At 40.3% G+C, this 17,544-nt stretch overlaps 1 protein-coding gene and 1 long non-coding RNA gene across 5 annotated transcripts in view; one reads left to right on the forward strand and one right to left on the reverse strand.

Moving 5' to 3' along the window:
• Positions 1–6,699, reverse strand: part of LOC121084987 — a 95,014-nt gene extending 88,315 nt beyond the window's left edge. For 2 of the 3 annotated variants that reach the window (XR_005826918.1, XR_005826916.1), the window contains exons 1-2: positions 5,714–6,699; positions 4,755–4,910 (exon numbers count right to left, since the gene is read on the reverse strand). This is a non-coding gene — a long non-coding RNA (uncharacterized LOC121084987). The remainder of the gene's footprint in view (positions 1–4,754; positions 4,911–5,713) is intronic. The other variant, XR_005826917.1, reaches the window with a different exon arrangement.
• Positions 6,700–7,314: 615 nt separating this feature from the next.
• Positions 7,315–17,544, forward strand: part of WWP1 (WW domain containing E3 ubiquitin protein ligase 1) — a 62,701-nt gene continuing 52,471 nt past the window's right edge. For both annotated transcript variants that reach the window (XM_040587132.1, XM_040587133.1), the window contains exon 1: positions 7,315–7,436. The gene's annotated coding sequence lies outside the window, so the exon portion shown is untranslated. The remainder of the gene's footprint in view (positions 7,437–17,544) is intronic.

Raw genomic sequence — 17,544 nt, forward strand, 5'->3', positions numbered from 1 at the left:
ATCTTTGTTTTTCCTTGCAATAAAAGTCATGGCAAGAGTTCTGAACACAAATGCAATAGGCACATGTTCTATATCAAAGGAAGAGAGAGCTCTCAGCTCTTAAATAATCATGAGCATTCTAACAACCACTGTAATGTTAAGAGAAAAAAAAATAGATGGTTAATTCTCAGTAAATGCCGTGTTGAATATTCAGATTTCTTTGATTTTTTTCTAATTAATGCTCAGAGAATGATCAAGAAAAGGCAAAAGCAAGCTGCAGCTCGAACTGATGGCTGATTCTGCTTCATTTTCGGCCATGCTATCACAAAGGATGAACACAAATGACATCCACTTGAGCATTTTCATTTATGCTACCTAAATAGGGCAATAAAGGAAAAAGGACATATGGTCTCTTAGAACAACCAGAACCTTGATTCTCTGATTGTGGTCTCCAGACCGCTATGTTTCTCAACCTTTTTAACTGAAGGTTCAATTCACCTCTGGAAGAAAAACAATCTTAGAGACCATCTTGTGCACAAATAGTTACAATAACCTTCTTTTGCAGACAAATAAAAATGAAGACTAAAAATCTATCCTAATTTTTATTCTCCTCTTCAACTTGCTTGTATGTACGGGAGAATATGGCTGTGCAGGAATTTCTGGTTTTGACTTGCTTTTTGAGCTCCATTTTATTGACCATCTATTATCTGCAGACTATGGGCTGCATAGCATTGCTTTAGGTTGTGCTGCAATTAAATCACATCACTCAGTGAGTACTGGAACTAATGAAGCTTGGTCTCTTAAAGATTTGTTTTTCATGGTTGATTGGCTTTGGTGCCTAAGAATGCAAACTTCAGCTGAAGCCTTCTCTTATGCCAGGCACTTATAAGGGCTGGCTGGCTTATTGTTTACTCTTTCTCTCCCTGCTCCCCATTCTCCAGTGGTTAATAGTGTACAATTTAACGATGTAGCTTTTTCTTTGTCTGTAGCCCTTCCAGAAGGCTTTCTACTATACCCAGTCATCTATATTTCTCAAAGTTTGTAAGAATTTATCAGTCTTTGTAAGACATGTTTGAAGTTGGCTACTCAACTCAAAAAAACTTATTAGGGAAACGTAGGGGTAATTGGTCACCAAACACATACTCAGTAAACATGTATCTTGCTTCAACAGGAAGTGAGGCTAAATTAAGTTGCCATAGTCTTGATTTTTATTTCCAAGACTCATTGTCCATTTGTTGGAGAGAAAAAAATACAAAATCTTGCTACTGATATACAAACAGAACAAAACAAACCATTCCCCTCCCCTTACTGAAATGCCCTCCCCATACTTCATGCCTTTTAGACAATCCTATTCTCTTCCTTCCTCCAGCACCAAACTGAGGTGCTATGCTCCCACACTCTTCTGTTGCATACCACTTACTCTCAAATGCTCGGACCAGGGTCCCTCATCTTTCATGACCTGTCTCTATACTCTGTCTCCTCAGACATCTAAGTCACAACCAGCCTACTCATTATCTGCTCCCGACTTTACCCTATCTTAGATCCGCTTCCAAGACAGAAGGGCAGGCGTGCTTCAAAACAGTAACCCTGTATGAAGCAAGGGACTTCAAACAGTGGCTCAACATTTATTTCCTACAATTTCAAGAGAGAAGTGAATTTACAATAGTATATTTCACTCTATTGTCAGTGTGAAAATAGTACTTGATAAAAAGGTAACCGTATGCTTTGTCTGCTGTTCAAATACATTCCAATATGTTCACATAAAATCTGAGTTTTCTGAATTTACAGAAGACCCTGCAGTACCAGACTTAAAAGCAAATGTTTGTGTTCATTACAACATGAGATGAGATGTATTGGTTCGTAATTTTATTTATTTTTTTCCCCACAAAGTAAGTCTTACATACTGTGCTGCTAAGAGATAGCCCACCAGAAACAACACTTGCCAAGTTGTTTTCATAGATTTTTAGGATTTGGCACACAAACCTCTAGGCTTACATGAAAAAGCCATACATTCATTGCTGATTCACCATTGCCTCAGTGGTGAATAACAGATCTGAAAAGATGACAATATCAAGGTATTGAAATAATTGTATTTTCCAAAACCAGAGCCATTTTGGAAGATGTTTGTACACAGGAAAGTAAATTTTATGGAACTGTAGATAAAATCAAAGGGGGTTTTATTTACTTTTTTTCTCAATCATTCACTCATCCTTTAAATTTACAACTTTTGAATTAATACTTTTTGGTCTAGGAAAAGGTTCCCCTTACAATTTCAAATTTATAGATAAAGAAACTAACATCTCAATTCAGAGGCAAGCAATTTTACTGATTTCTGCTAACTGGAGTAAAGTCTTTGCATTGTCATTTTTTAATTTCTCCACAATGCTGCTTAAAAAGCCTAATCATTTAAATGCAATCAAGCACCAAATTCTTGCTAGGCATCAAGTTAAATTAAGCATGACCAAGGTGATTACTGTTACATATTTACACTGCTACATATGCAAAAACCTCATTAAAGACTAGAACCTTGTTGTGTCAGATATTGTGTACACAATAGTAGAATCCATATCTCATACCTTAAATGAGAAACAACAAAGGTATACCTCTGAGAAATGGGAGGAAATATGAGAGAGTAAATAACTGGAAGGTGAAGTACCCAAGATGCATAACCATTGTACAAATAGAGAACTTTAAATTATATGCAGTAAAAAAATGACTACAGTAGGATTCTAATTTAAGTATAGCATCAAAAAACCCATATACCACTATAAAGACAACCCCCTGACCCTTACTTACCATATAAATAAGATATTTTGTAATGACAATATATATCTAAGGTATAGTTTTACAGACACAAACATATACATGCATATAAATAAAACAGTCTGCTTTCAGAACATAATAATCAGGGAATCAGAGAAATATGAGGAGACTGATGGAATCCCAACAGTGCAGACATTCAGTTGTTATAGGGAGTGTTTACTGTCCTGAAACAGGAGCCAATATTGTGCATTGAAAAGCCATTGGTTAAAATATCTGAACACTGTTGGGAAGAAGGACTAGAAACCAAAACTTTCCAGCTGTTCTAGCTATGTTCCCTAATTGCTGAGTAGTCCGACAGTAGTCTTACTACTTCTGTGTGCCTTCGTAAAGCTGCGCAGAGTTGGAGCAGGAGAGATAATCTTGATCCCAAATCAGACAGTACTTATTAGTCATTGTCTGCCTTGAGAGGAGAGATTGGTTAGAGCTCAGGAGGGCACAGAATACAGGTCTTCTAGGTCCCAAGTTCTCTAATCATTATGATACTGTAGGCCTGGTGATAACTGCTACCATGTTTCCCTCTTCTGTCCTTACTGCAACTTTTATACTTTGTGTTGACTTCCGTGTACTGGATATACCCTTAACCATGCCCGTCTGATCCACCCCTCCGTGGATTTCAGATGATACACTACCCACCATCTGGAACCCAAACAAAATGGGCATAGGTCAAGCAGCAAATCTTTTGCTGCAGTGAAAACATCAGTTGCCCACTGCACATGCTGACAAGACACTAAGTACATCCACTGGTGGACTTAGGTGATGACAACTACAGAGTTTTGTGGCTTGTGCTCTTGAAAGTAAAATTTAAGTTCTACCTAAACCACATTTCAGGTGCCTAAATGTTTGTTTTGTTTTTTGTTTTTTTTTTTTTAATACGGTCCAAATAAACTTATCCATGAGTTTTGTAATAATGGATCTCCATGTGAAAAATAACAATTACCAGAGAAAACCTCCCTCTGCTATCATTAGATACTGTTTTCTGGATTTTTCACAGTCAAATTAGGGCTGCATATGCAACCAACCCAACCACATGCATTTAGGACTTGTATTATAAAACTTTGCTCATTTCAAACAACAGAAACCACACGTATACAGAAACTGGTTCTGCATGCCTTTGCTCAGGTGAAATCAGCTTGTATTTGGGTGTTTAAAGGCAGAAAGACGTGGTTTCAGCTTTGTCTTTTACCACTGTGTTACTGTTCAGTAAGTTGAATTATTAGACTCTCACTTTTCCATGGAATTTTTAAAACTACTCTGTAACATGAGTTTAACATAACATATAAGATGTTAGAGAAATTAAAAAAGAGCAGAAATTCAAACAGATGATATTATATGGTAATTTTAAGTCCTACTAGAGACATTAATTTACAGTTTTACTCATTCACTTCCTATAAAGTTCTAGAAGAGTTCTCCAGAAGTATAGGTTGGGCACTACAGATGTATAGATTGAGCCACTCACATAGACCTTCCAATTAAAAGCTAGCAGTACTCACTGCCGGTGCTCTGTGTGCAGTTACAACAGCAAAAATGTTCACTGAAAAGAAGGAAAGACACAACTCCAGCCAGTGGATACTCTAGTCTTCTATAACCTAGATTTTTCAAAAGCCTATCCTAAATTCCATGCTTATCAAATGTACATTGTTCAGCCATGCCAGAAAAGATCTATTAATATCTAAGGATAAAGTCAGTGTATTCTGCAGTCTATTTCAAAATATCTACTCTGAATCTCAGTTCTCCAAAAGTCTCCTTACTTTGCAAGGAAAAAAATGTCAGAAATACACCCAAGGAGACACCGATAAAAACTTTCAATAGGGTTGTAAATTACTATCTCAGGAATATTGTGTACAGAGGCTACTCATATTTATTTCAAATAAAATCTTCATGCCGACTCTTTTGCAAAGTTCCAACTTTGGTTGATTTATGTTTTGATATGTTTGTGAACTATAAGACCTTACCTGAGGTTAACAGTGTATTTCAACCCTCTAAAGAGCAAAGGTCTGAAGCAGTGAGGCAACCAACCTGTATTAATTCCTCCTAGCCTTCAGCGCTGTATGACAGAATCTGCAATCTTTACTGGCTGCAGCACAGTAGAAAAAAATAAAGGTGGTTACCTGCAAAATGAAGAAAACTGTGTTTGTACTTTTTCAGATACTTAACAAGTATAACTCTTAAGTATAACTTCAATGTTTTCAGCAAGTTTTCAATGTATGGCTTCTAACCATTACCTATGTATTTATTACCTACCACCCTACAAGTAGTTGGAAAAAAGCAAGAATCTTGAGGTTTTACAAGACATTTAAAACCAAACTTGTGACATTAATAAACTTGTGACATTTTGCATTCATAAGTGTATCAAATGTCTTTTAAGAGGGAAGAATACTTGGAATGTCACTGTTCCCCAGGGTAGACAAATGTATGACAAAGCTTGTTTTGAAACAGGGAGGAGGCAAGCCAGAGAAGCCCATAACTTGTGTATAGAGTATTGTTTCAAGTCACTGTACACTTTTCATACTTCGTAAGGCAAGAAAGAAGCACTTAGAAATTTTACACATATAATCTGTTACAAAACAACATTCATACTTTTCATGAAGTTATCAGTATCAGATTACTGATAATAGTAAAAAGTAAAGCCTAGAAGCAGAGAAATTAATAGCTTATGCAAAGAGCAGAGATAGAAAATTTGCCATTTACATCTTTATCTGCCCTTTGCTGCTGGGAGTATATAATGCTGCATCCAGTGGAAAGTTCCTGCATTTTTTCCGCATTAAAATGTGTTCCTAGGTAAAGGTATTGGTATTTTTTTCTCTATATTTCAATTAGATTGCTTTACACAAAAAAAACCAAACAAGCAAGCAAGCAGGAAAGAGAGATGGAGTTTACTAGCAGACTCTGGAAACGCTACCAAAGGACTTACTTGGAGTAAGTACCTAATTTTGGACAATCTCAGAACAAAGGCAGGACTTCAGTTTTCTTTAAGTGTAAGCTTTAGTTGATGTACAGAAAACCGTTATTTCTTGAACTCTGCAAATCAGATGGATTAATTAGTTTGCTAACTGTAAACAGGTAGTCTTATGGCCCACGATGGATGTTGCCAGTGTGCAGTTCACACGTTCTGCCACGATCGCTGCATGTAAATACGCCAACTACAACAGTTTTCAGGCCCTTGTACCCAGTCAAGGGGAGACTGGTGTTGTTTTCTTGTAGAATAGCCGAAGATACTTCTTAAAGTTGAACTGTGTATGTTTCTTTCCCTTCCAAACTTTGTGGTTTCCTTATAGATTTTCTATGAGGAATGAACAGGTTGGAAAGCTGCACTTTTTAAGAGCTTCCCTGTTGTTTCCTGAAGGAATTTACATGCCCAAATCGGGCCGCTGACCCTCCTGCTGGTTTTTAAGAACCACAAAATACCAGACTTCGCTGGGAAGTTGCTCCAGGGTCATATACTGTAAGCTTTTGTTCTTTCAATTAACAGTGGCGCTGGACTTTCTGAGACAACCACCGAAACGCCTTATTTACGCCCCAAAGCACAGGCTACCGCTGCCTCCGTGGCATTAGGTTGTACGGCACGAAGCTGAAAGCTTCATTAGCCTTCAACGTAGGACTCAACTCCCCCCTCACACGGCTGTGCTAACAGCACCCCGAGGCCTGTGAAGCTGTGCCTTTCAGGGGAGGGCAGGGGCAGCCGGCCCCCGCCCCAAGGTGCTGCGGGGCCCGCGGCGAGGCAGCCGGGCCCGCCAGGCGCCCCTGTCAGCGGCACCACCGCCCTGCCGGGCTGCGGGGAGCTGCCTCTCCCCCGCCTCCGCCGTCCTCCTAGGTGCGGGGGAGCGTAAGTTACTCGGGGTGGGGGCCAGGCGGCAGAGGAAGGGGGCAGCCGGGCGGACACCGCCGGCCCCGGCTGTCACGGCCGCGGCGGAGCCTCCCGGCGGGGCCGCCCCGCCTGCGTAGCCCGCGAGGGAGGCGGGTGGGGTAGGCACCCCCCGCCTTTATCGCTCGCACACCGCCGGGCGTGCTGGCTCTCGGCACCGCCGCCGTGGAGGAGCTTTCTCGCGGGGGCAGTGACTCACAAAAGCCTTCCTTATCCTGCCCCAGCACGCTCTCCCCCGCGGACGGCGCCCCGGCGCTGCAGCCCGGCCCCTCCTCCCCCGCCTTCGCGGAGGTTGATTCAGTCCGCCCGGCCCTTCTCCCCGCCGCAGCGGCCGAGTTGGTTCAGCCCGGGGCAGGCGCTAGGAATAAGCCCTGTCCCCTTTGAAGAGCCTCGGTTCAGCCTCTCCTTTTCCCTCCCACGGCCGCTGCGCGCTACTCCGGTTCCGACTGGGCCCTCCCGCCCGGGCGGCGGCGGGTCCACGAGTTCCTGCTCCCCGTGCCCGGGGCGCGCGCACGAGGCTGGCTCGGCTGTCGGGGGCGCGCGGCGGCGGCGGGAGCGGCGGCAGCAGGGGCGGCCGCGGCGGGAGGGGGGTTGTTGTGCAGGAGCCGCCGATGCTGCTGTGAGATGGCATCATTCTGCGCGGCGGCGGCGGCGGCGGAGCGCGGCGCGGAGGGGTGAGGAGCCGCCGCGGCGGCGAGGAGGAGAAAAAGAAGAAGAAAAAGGTGGGAGGAAGGAGGAGGCGGCGGCGGCAGCTGTGAGGCTGCGAGCCACGGTAAGGAAACAAAACAGGCTGTGCCGCAGCCGTTTCGCTTTGCGGTCTGGCCCGGCGGAGCCCGACCGGCCCGAGGAGAAAACCGGCTGTCGGTTTTCTCGCTTTTCTTCGCCGCCGTTCGGAAGCGGCGGCAGCGAGGGCAGGGAGGTGGGCTCCGGCTCTGGCCGGCTGCGAGCTGCCCCTGTCACTGAGGGGCGGGGAGGAGGGGAATGGGCGTGGGGGTAAAATGGCGAAGGGAGCCGCCGTGAGGTCTTGGGCTCAGCTTTCCGGCACTTCAACTGGTCGCGCCCCGCGGGCCCGGCTGGAGCGGGGTGGCGGCTGCTCCCTTTTCGCTGCCCCCGTTTGGTGACTAGAGGGCTGCTGTGTTTCCCTGCCGGCTCCCAGCCTGGCTCCAGTCTGGACAGGGCTGAGGGCCTCCTGGCCCGCACCTGGCGAGGGGAGGGAGGGTCGGCACTTCGGTGAGCTTGCCGAGGTGTGGGGCGGGGGGGGAAGAAGAGGGCGAGTGTCGCTGGTGTCCGGTGTCAGGCGAATAACCTTGTTTATTCCTGTCCACGGCCTTTCGTGTGAGGGTGACTGAGGGCTGAGTCCCGACCTGTGTCAACTGAGTGGATTGCGAGAGGCATTAGTGGCAGGGAGAGTCGGGGAGGCAGTTCCACGGCCGGCCCTTGCTCGCTCATCCGCGGGATGAAAGCAGGGAAGGATATTGTTGTGTTTCAGTTCACCTTCCCTTGATGAAATATGGGGAGGGAGGAGGTGAAGAGCCGTTTCCCCTCTATAATGAATGAGCCGTTGTCACCCCTCACAGTATGTGTAGTGTCTTTTCTCAAGAGGAGGGGGTCACAGCAGGGTGGGAAGCCGTTATGGTTACTGCTCAAGTTATACGTGTCTGCGAAGTCCCTCTGGGTCTTCTTAATGTATGTTTTGCCGAGCAAACTCCGTGAATTCAAGACCTCAAAAGACCTATTTATGTCACTTATCTTTGTTTATGTTTTGGCAAAATGTTACAACTCAGTGTTAAGTGTTTATTTACTTGGTTTTATTTGTAGTTGTCTTATTTTTGGAACAATACCAATTCTCATCCCAGTTTAACTAGGATGATCTAGCTCTGCTTCCAGATCTATAAATGTTTAAACTGTACATCAAAAAGAGAAAAGAACTTATTACTATCTAATCATTTTAGTGGCAGCTCTTCAATGTTTGGGTGGAACTGTAAAAAGAGGTTTTCTTATCTCATTTGTGTTTTCACATGGCCCCTGTGTTTCCGTAGAAAATTATCAGGATATTTTGCATTAAACCCCCCCCCAGGTCATCCACCTTTAATTAACACTGGCTTACTAGGTGATACTGTCACAGACTGCAGGTGGCTGGGTCACATATATGGTCACATATGTGAAAGACAATATGGCCTTCATAGTGATAAGAGTCTCCCCTTAAATTTCATATTCTGGTTTAGTCCCTTTGTGGTATAGAAACAGACTGCTTATTGGTGGGCTGTTATAATGCTTTGCTAACTTGGACTGGCTTTTTTTTTTTTTTGAAATTTTGTCTTCTATCTTATCTGAGTCAGTGTTGTGTCAAGGTATAAACTGATTTATTATTTCTCATTGACTTTAGCACTAATAAAGACTAAAGAAATTTTTCATAGGAAAAAATATGAAGGATTTTTCATCCTTTTGAGAAAAATTTCACAGTTGTAAAAAAAGCACAGTTTATCTGGACTCTTGACAAAGATGTTTTCAAATGGGGCAACTAGAAATACTTTCAACTGATGTTGCTTGTGAAACCGTAGGTTTAGAATCATTTTGTCACCTTTTTGGTGCATATTTTGAGCTGTATTTTAAATGTCTGATCCTATAAATGCTCCTAGCTTGAGTAACTTACCGCTATCAGTAGTCTTTTTTCCAATGATACTGTAGAATAATTCCCTTAAATACATAAGTATACTTGAAAACACGAAAGCAATTTTTACATGTCTGGGACTGATTTAATCTCTTGGGGTGGGACACCTTGTTACCAAAAGTATATGGATTATTTTTGTTGCAAAAATAATTTACATTTGTTGCTAAACATCACTGAACAAAACATTGTAAGTCAGCCTGTGTGTTTTTGTTAAAGGGTTGACGATAAAGTTTAAATAATCACCTGCCCTCAAGTGTTTCTGAAATCACGGGAATGCTGATGGAGTTCAGAGCTAACCCTTTTTCCGGAGTCTGTGAAATCCTTGGAAGAAGGAGGAATATCTGCTAGTTTCATTTTTCTGCATTTCATTTTTCTTCTTAGCTTTCCATATGAAGTTGGAAATCTTGATAAGCTGGAATTTCTACCCGCTTTCCTGTTTTTTCTCTTAAAAGAATACTTATGGGGAAGGTTTTTGGACACAAAGAAGAGTCGGGAGTAAGGATCTTTGACAGGAAGTTGATACTACAATCAGTTTCTTCATGCTTCAGTTTTCCTATGCCATTAAAACACTAGATTTGAAAACTAAAGTACCATAGTAAAAAAATCATGACCTAAACATTTTTAGTTAATTGGAAATGGCTACTATTTATGCACTTAGAGCAAACACTCATTGTTAGCTAAAAAACCCCCACCCTAATCCCTCCAATAAACCCAAGTTCATTTTAGAATTCAGTTGGGTGAGGTGCAGATGATTGAGTGAGAAGGCTTGGAGAAGGAGTGAATGGAGTGATAGACAAAAATAGAAGTAAGTGCTTGCTGCAAGCTATGCTTAAGTGGTTCTGGGAAGTTACTTTTAGCTTAGTTAAAAAGACTTTTTATTTCAAAAAGACTAAAGGGGAGTGAGGCTACTGATAAAAACGTATCTTTTTAAGCTAGGTTAGTTCTGCTCTTACCTGCTTCTCCACAGTGTAACATTAATCTAAATTACAAAAACAGAGAAAAAGACTTTCTAGCTCTGCATCAGTTGCATACAACTCAAAGTCGGTAGAAAAGTTGCTCCAGTGTCCCTTCCTGTATGAAGTGTGTAAACTGGAGCAGAGTTCCCCAGTTTCTATGGTAGTGTCAGACCAACCAAAATCCTGTTGGTTTTGCTGTCCTTATGAAACTTGTAAACCAGAACCATTAGACTCTTCCTTTGAATTCTGAATTAAGTAATATATAGTGACTTTCTTCTGTATTGCTTTGGTCTATGTACAAGTGCATTCAATAGGATTTGGTTACATCCAGGTCCTTCTTTAAAAGCTTTTTTCCCTTGCATCGGTAGGTCACTTTTTCTGTCTGTAGGTGTTCAGATTTATCACAGTCTGCTGGTGTTCTTCTGTGGTGACATAAAATAGTCATAGACAAGGACCATTGAAAATGTCAGAGATCTCAATTCTGTTTTCTTGAAAGGAAATGATATGGCTGGAGAGAGAAATCTTCTCTTCCTCATCAGCAGGAGTTGGAGCGTACAGAAGAGGCATTCCAAAGACTTGTAGAACAGATCCTATGAGTGCTGCACCCTCTTTTTTTTCCTGTAGAACAATGACATAGCATGGTTTTTGCTAAAAGTTGCTAAAGTACCTTTTAAGTGGGAGTATTTAATTGCTTTATGTAAGCAAAAAGTTCTAATTCCTGCTTTTGGGGGTATGTTTTTGCTGTGTTTGAGAACCTAATAGTTTAACCAGAAGCATACTTAACGTTAGCTTTGTTTTGTAAGTGTAGTGTTGCTTTACAGAGGAACACTAGAGATTCCAGGGAAGCCATCAGCTGTCAGATCGAGTATAGTACGTCAGAATTATTTACCTGGGAGAGCACTATGTTGGTGGTTTTTTTTTGTGGTTTTTTTTTTTTTTTTTTTTTTTATTTCTTAGTATTTCAGGGAAACCTTTATGCTTGTGTTACATGTGGGTCTTATTAAATACTACACATGTGGTATGTAGCATGAAGCAATTGGTCATTGCAGGCTTGTATGACTGTATACTTCTGTGGTTCTGTAACAGCAGATACATGGCAAAGGATTTCTTAAAGTCCCTCTCCCCTTTGTCAATATTGAGGATTGTATAAGTTTGTTATCTAATGTACAATTTGATAATTCAATATTGTCAAAAAAGCACTTCAAAATCCTGTCTAAAGAGGTTATGGATTTGGATTTAATATATAAATTATATGGATTTTGAAGAATAAACTGAAATTTACCTAGCTGGTTGTGTTACTGTTCTGTCCTTCTATTAGGATTTTAGAATTCCCTTGCTGAAAATCATTGTGGAGCTGGAAGAGGACAATTTAAAAAATGATGAGAAGAGAAAGTCACATTTTGAAAATAAACAGCAAAATAATTCTGTTTTACACATGCAAGTGTCTTCACCTTGCAACCTGAAGTCGGCAGAAGAGAGCTCTTGTCTGTGCTTCTTGAGTTACAGACAAAAATATACAAAGTATGCTCTGTGAAGGTTTTTAGTTGCTGGGATTTCTAACCAAGATCTTTTGCTGTAAGCATTCAAATGGAGCAGGAGATTAACAGAAGAGTCCTTTAAAAAGGAAAGAAATGAAAGCTTTTATCTGTTCCTCATATAGGTGGGTGAAAAATAAGAGAGAACTTTGGATCGTATGTGCATTTCAAGGTAGCCAGTGATTTCTCAGTATAAATTAAATCAAAGGAGTTGTAGTTTTAGAATAGGGAATAGTAAACAGGAATGATAAAGTTCATAATCTGTAAAATTGCTCAATATAATGGATATCAGAACTGAAATAAGAGCACGTGTCCGGTTTTGTAATGCAGTGCTCTGTTAAATCTTGAGGAAATCACTATGGTTTTTTTTTTCTGTTTGTTTTTTTTTTGTTTTGTTTTATTTAGTTGGTTGTAAGCATGAACTAAAACTGATGAACAGATCAAGATACATTAGTCTTAAAAAATGACCTTGTTTTTACTAACTGGAATTGGCTCTCTTGCTTTTTCCAGTATACACAGTGACATTGAATTATCTGTATATAAACATAATGGTCAAAAGCAAAATGAAACATAAGAGGAGAGCTAAGTAGAAGATGAAGAACAACAGGATCGCCAAACTTACCTTTTTTATTCCCCTCAGATTAGAAGTATGGAAGCTATTTTTTCTTAAAATTCAGTTCCCTTTATTCCTTCATTCTTGGCACACTTTATTTTCCCCTTCCAGCTACCTTCTTACAGTGTTATCTTTTAAAAAAATGATCACTGTCTTAGTAGCTGGGTAGATTTTGGTTTTAAAAGAAATAGAAAAAAAAGTATTTTGACTTCTGGATGCAAGCTACAAGAACAGGGAGAAATTCCATTAGTATTGAAAATCTGGTGGAATTTGTGTGTCATTTCAAAGTAAAATAAAATAAATCCTTGGCTGAATGTCTTGGGAGGTTGCTGACAAAGGGATGTCATGGGATGCTGAGTAAAACTGTATTGTTATGGGAATAGCTATGGGGAAGAAAACTAGTTTTAGTTCATAATATGACAAAAAGACTGCTACTAATAAACTGGCAAAATCTGTAGGTGGTGAAATTATTTAGTGAGTAGTTGAAATGAAAACTTCAGAGGGGCATAACGGGGACTAGCTTAATATTTGGAGCTAGATACATTTTTGTGTTAACATATGAGACCTAATGCGTGTTGGAAGGAGCAATTAGAACTATTCATCTAAGTGGCATCTAAATTTAGTATTTGGTAATGAGACCCTGACATAATTATGAATTGTTTTATTAAAGTGCCCCATTAGGGATGGAATAAAAAGTAAATATTGGAATGAATTAAGAACATAACATATACTAGCTTGTGTAGTATTTTTATATTACATAAGCATCTTTGAAAACTGCTAAATGTTACTGTGGCAAAGTGCTGGTGCTACACGGAGGCCTAGCTTTAGCGCTTTTTCAAACAGACTGTTGTGTTCATTTGTTCGTATTCCATTTCTGACCAGGAAAAAATAACTGAGGAGAAGACTATTAGAATAGTACTGCTGCTGTGCAAACAAAATGGAAAATACTGTTTATTTTTAGTGTAAAAAGTAGTGAAGGAAGAGAGGCCTTCAGCAGAGGTGAACAGAACCTTGAACAGAATATGAATAAATTTCAGTCTATGCTTTTCACTCACTGTCATACAACTAAACAGGGAGATGCTAGAGCACGCTGAAAAATTGAGTAGGGTAGTCTATCATGTAATTTTAACAAGATTCAGTTGGGATTGGCGGCTGTGTGATTTAAAATAAGGAATCAAAATAAGGAATGGATGGTTATACAGAGAAGGAGAAAATCTGTTGGAAAGTACAGAAGTTTTAATAAAGAAGATTACACAGATTGCACTTCAGTGCATAAACTAACCACATTTTTAAATACTTCCTATGAGCAAGTTAGACTGCCCACTACAGCCTTTCTTGGATTTTTTAATTTTTTTTTTAACTACCAGGGGCAGCTTGCTTTCAGAGTTGGTTGGTGTTCTTGTCTGTTTTGAGTAAATCTGTGATGCTGGTTGCTTCAATTTCAAAGCTTTTAAGGCCATAAGAAATGAAAGCTACATTAAATAAATCTGTATTAGAGATCTACACTTTGGGCTTATTTTCCTGCATACTTGAAAATTCTGTTTCATTCCCTTCCCTGTTAAGAGAGGGGGAATAAGAACATCTTTCCAGATGTTTATTGACACTCCCCCCGCCCCCCCCATCAGCTTAAAAGCTGATGGTTTCAAAAGTTGTTGTAGAAGATGTAAGAATAGAATAAAACAACAACACCACTGTTAATATCCATAGTGCATTCCTATCTTGAATGAATGCTTTGTGGTTTTTTTTCATCTTTTCCACTTTGCACCCTGTCTCAAAATGTATATAGTATAACTGGAGAAAGTTCAAAAAAGGACAGCAAGGATGCTGATTTATATGAAAGATTTACAGAATGGCTAAGGTTTCTTAATACTCTGCAGGTTGTAAAAACTGTGTGTTGACCGTTCCATGCAAGTATATACTATGTGAGTAAAGGATGCTGGAAATGCTTTTCTTTTGCTTGTCTTTCCTCTGTCTCTAATGTCCTCAAAAGTTCCTCAAAAATCCACATGAATAAGGGAATAATTTTGAAAATTGACTTTCAGTGGGGAGTTGGATGACCTTTTCTGTGCAATTCTTGTAATCACTTGGTTGCAAGGCAGTGTTGTTCTGAAGAATTATTGGTTAATGAATTTTAGTTATATAATATAGTCTTTACTTTTCACCAGAAAGGATACTGACCCTCATGAGAACATCTGCATTTCTCATTAATTCCATCTGTTCACCTTAAAATAAAAATGACTAGTATTTTGAACACTCTTTTACTACAAAAATTAAGTAGTTTTCCTATAGTCCACTAATTCCTTTGTAGGGTTGAGTCAAATTTAATATGCAGTGCATTGATGTGGTCCAGTATTGACCCTTGAGAAGGCAAGCTTTGGGCTCTTCTGGTAAGACTTAGGTGTTGCTCATTTTTCCTGTTCTCAACTTGTCATTTTTGCATAGTCAAATTTTGGAAGCAGATTAACTCAGATTAGAATCATATTGGAAAATAAATAGCAGAAGCAGGCAACTCTCTGTTTTAAGAAATGATAATTTATTTATTACCCGGGAGCCTTACTAAGGATCAGGTTGAATTCTGTAGCACTGTAGAGACTGAAAGGCTGTTCTTGAAAAAAATAAGTGACAATGCTTGGGTGAGCGCTTTTGGGTAGTAATAGGTAAGATTAGTGCAGTCTGTGACTGGAATTAGGACAGACGTATTTTAGTGTTTTAACACCGCTGAGATTGACAACTGGGAAGAGGCTTGCATAGCACATTTAGAAAAGCAAATATTCAGAGAAAAGAGAGTGAGAACATGCAGTGAATTCTAGTTATACCTCTTTGAGCTATTTTTTGAGTTAGAGTTACTGAGGAGAGGTGCATTGCATCAAACATCTTGCTGTCAAAAAATGTGCAAAGACCCTTTCTGCCACTTTAGCCCATAACACCAAGTAGGTTTCTAATCTCCTCTTCTTTGAATTGTTGTCTTCTACTGACTCACCAGAACAATGGGGAAAGTGGGAGACTATTTTGTGGGGCAGCATTAATGCATTTCCCGCTATTGGAATTCCTATGTCATGGTTTCTTCATATCTCCACAAAACCAAGGGGGGTGGTGGTGGTATAACAGAAACAGCAGCACTCTTGCTTAACATCTTTAATGTTGTTTTATGTGCCTTTGAAATTTGTTGGTTTGTTAATTTTGCTGTGACAGCAGTAGAGATGTGCTTACGCTAGTCATGGCTATTGTGACTAATAGTGGTGCTGACAGGCTTGAATTCTCATGAGTGGATTTTGTAAGCTACCTGGGCACTCCTGGTATGTGCTCATGTTGCCTGTCTATTCTGAAGGCCATACTTCTCCATTTTCCATATTATAATACGTTACCGATAGAGTTAAATTTAGTATGGAAGTGCCTACATGTAACTATGGTAAGGTGTTCTGTTTGCAGTGTAGGTATACTAAAATCTGCCCATATTTTAGACTTGCATCTTAGTATATTAGTGTACATTTCTCTTGATGCAAATCTGCTAAACAATAATTTATATCAACCGTTAGCATTGTTCATAGCAGAAGGCAACCCAGAGAGGCTGAAGACTTGTGTGTAGCTCGCATATTATGTGTTCTGGCAGATATGAAGGCGATCAGCTAAATATTAAAATGAAGGAGAAAATACTTTTCCCCGATTTATTGACATGCATGTTGGACTGTCTGTCTTTAACTACCATTGTTCTGTTCAAGCAACCTGAAAGTCACTTACTTCATTTGTTTCACTGTGCGTTTGGTCCTATCTGTAATACACAGAGGAGGCTTTGTGATATTTTTGATTTTTTTTTTTTTGTATTATGGTAGGACCTAAATGCATCATCGTGATTAAGATTTGCAAGTGAGGTGTACCCTAAATATTTTGCTGATAAGTTGCTCTGTGGAACTAGGCTTCATACAAATATTTCTTACATCATTACAAATCTTTTCTCCAGCTGCTGTTTTAGACCTTTTTTACTTGTAGTAAAAAAGCCACAATGCACAGCTTCAGCTCAGACTGGTTCAGAGCTGCATCTGTGGTGATTGTGTAGCCTTTGGGCCAGGCAATGTGGATAGCCTGAGTTGATGCTGCAGCCCGCAGCAAGCACAAGAATTTGTGTCTTTTTCCTCTACCTAGCTGTTGATTTTTGTGAAGCTCATGGGAACTTAGTGTATCAGAGGACATTGTTTTTCAATTTATTTTTGCTGAATCTAGTGATGAACAGATTCATTTAGAGGGATGGAGATGAAAGGACGAGTGGGAAGATGAAGGTGGACAGTATGAGTCATAAATGTGATGTTTGCTTGGGGAAACCAGGCTAAAAAGGTCTTTTCTAGTCTAAGTGTATGGCAAAACAGAACAGGCAGACACGTGCAGTGGAATCATAGTCTGTCATTTATTTGGACCAGTGCATAACACTAAAAATAGGTTTTTGTAAACCTCTGTAATTGTACTATTTATTTTTTTTCTTAGACCCAAGTATGACACTGGCAATATGCTGGAGATAGTGTATGGATCAGTATTGCATCATCTGAAGCAATGGTCAGTGAACATACTTGAAAAAATACAGAAAATAAAATATTTTTGTATGTAGCTTGTCCACTCATATTGGCATGGAGAGCAAACATTTGTTTTTTGAGGTGGGGGTGGATAGGAACTGCGTATAGGCTGGCTTAAGAAAGATTAATACAGAAATGCTTGTATTAGACCTGATGTGTGAAGAATATTAGAATTTGTCCAAAGAAGGGCAAGAATAATGTTGGAAGGACTAGAGGGCATAACTTACGGGGAGCAGCTGAGGATATTCAGTTTGTTCAGCTCAGGGAAGAGGAGACTGACAGGTGACCTCATTGCTGTCTACAACTTGCTCATGAGGAGGAGTGGAGGAGGTGGTGTTGATCTCCCCCTGGTGTCCAGTGATAGGGTATGAGGGAATGGCTTAAAACTGCATCAGGGGAATTCCAGGTTGGATATTGGGAAAAATTTCGCTGAAAAGGTGGTCAAGCACTGGAACAAGCTCCCCAGGGAGGTGGTCGTGGCCCCAAGCTGTCGGTATGGAAGAACAGAATAGAATATTTCAGTTGGTCATTGTAGGTCCCTTC

Source organism: Falco naumanni, chromosome 3, assembly GCF_017639655.2.
Source record: "Falco naumanni isolate bFalNau1 chromosome 3, bFalNau1.pat, whole genome shotgun sequence".
Taxonomy (NCBI): domain Eukaryota; kingdom Metazoa; phylum Chordata; class Aves; order Falconiformes; family Falconidae; genus Falco; species Falco naumanni.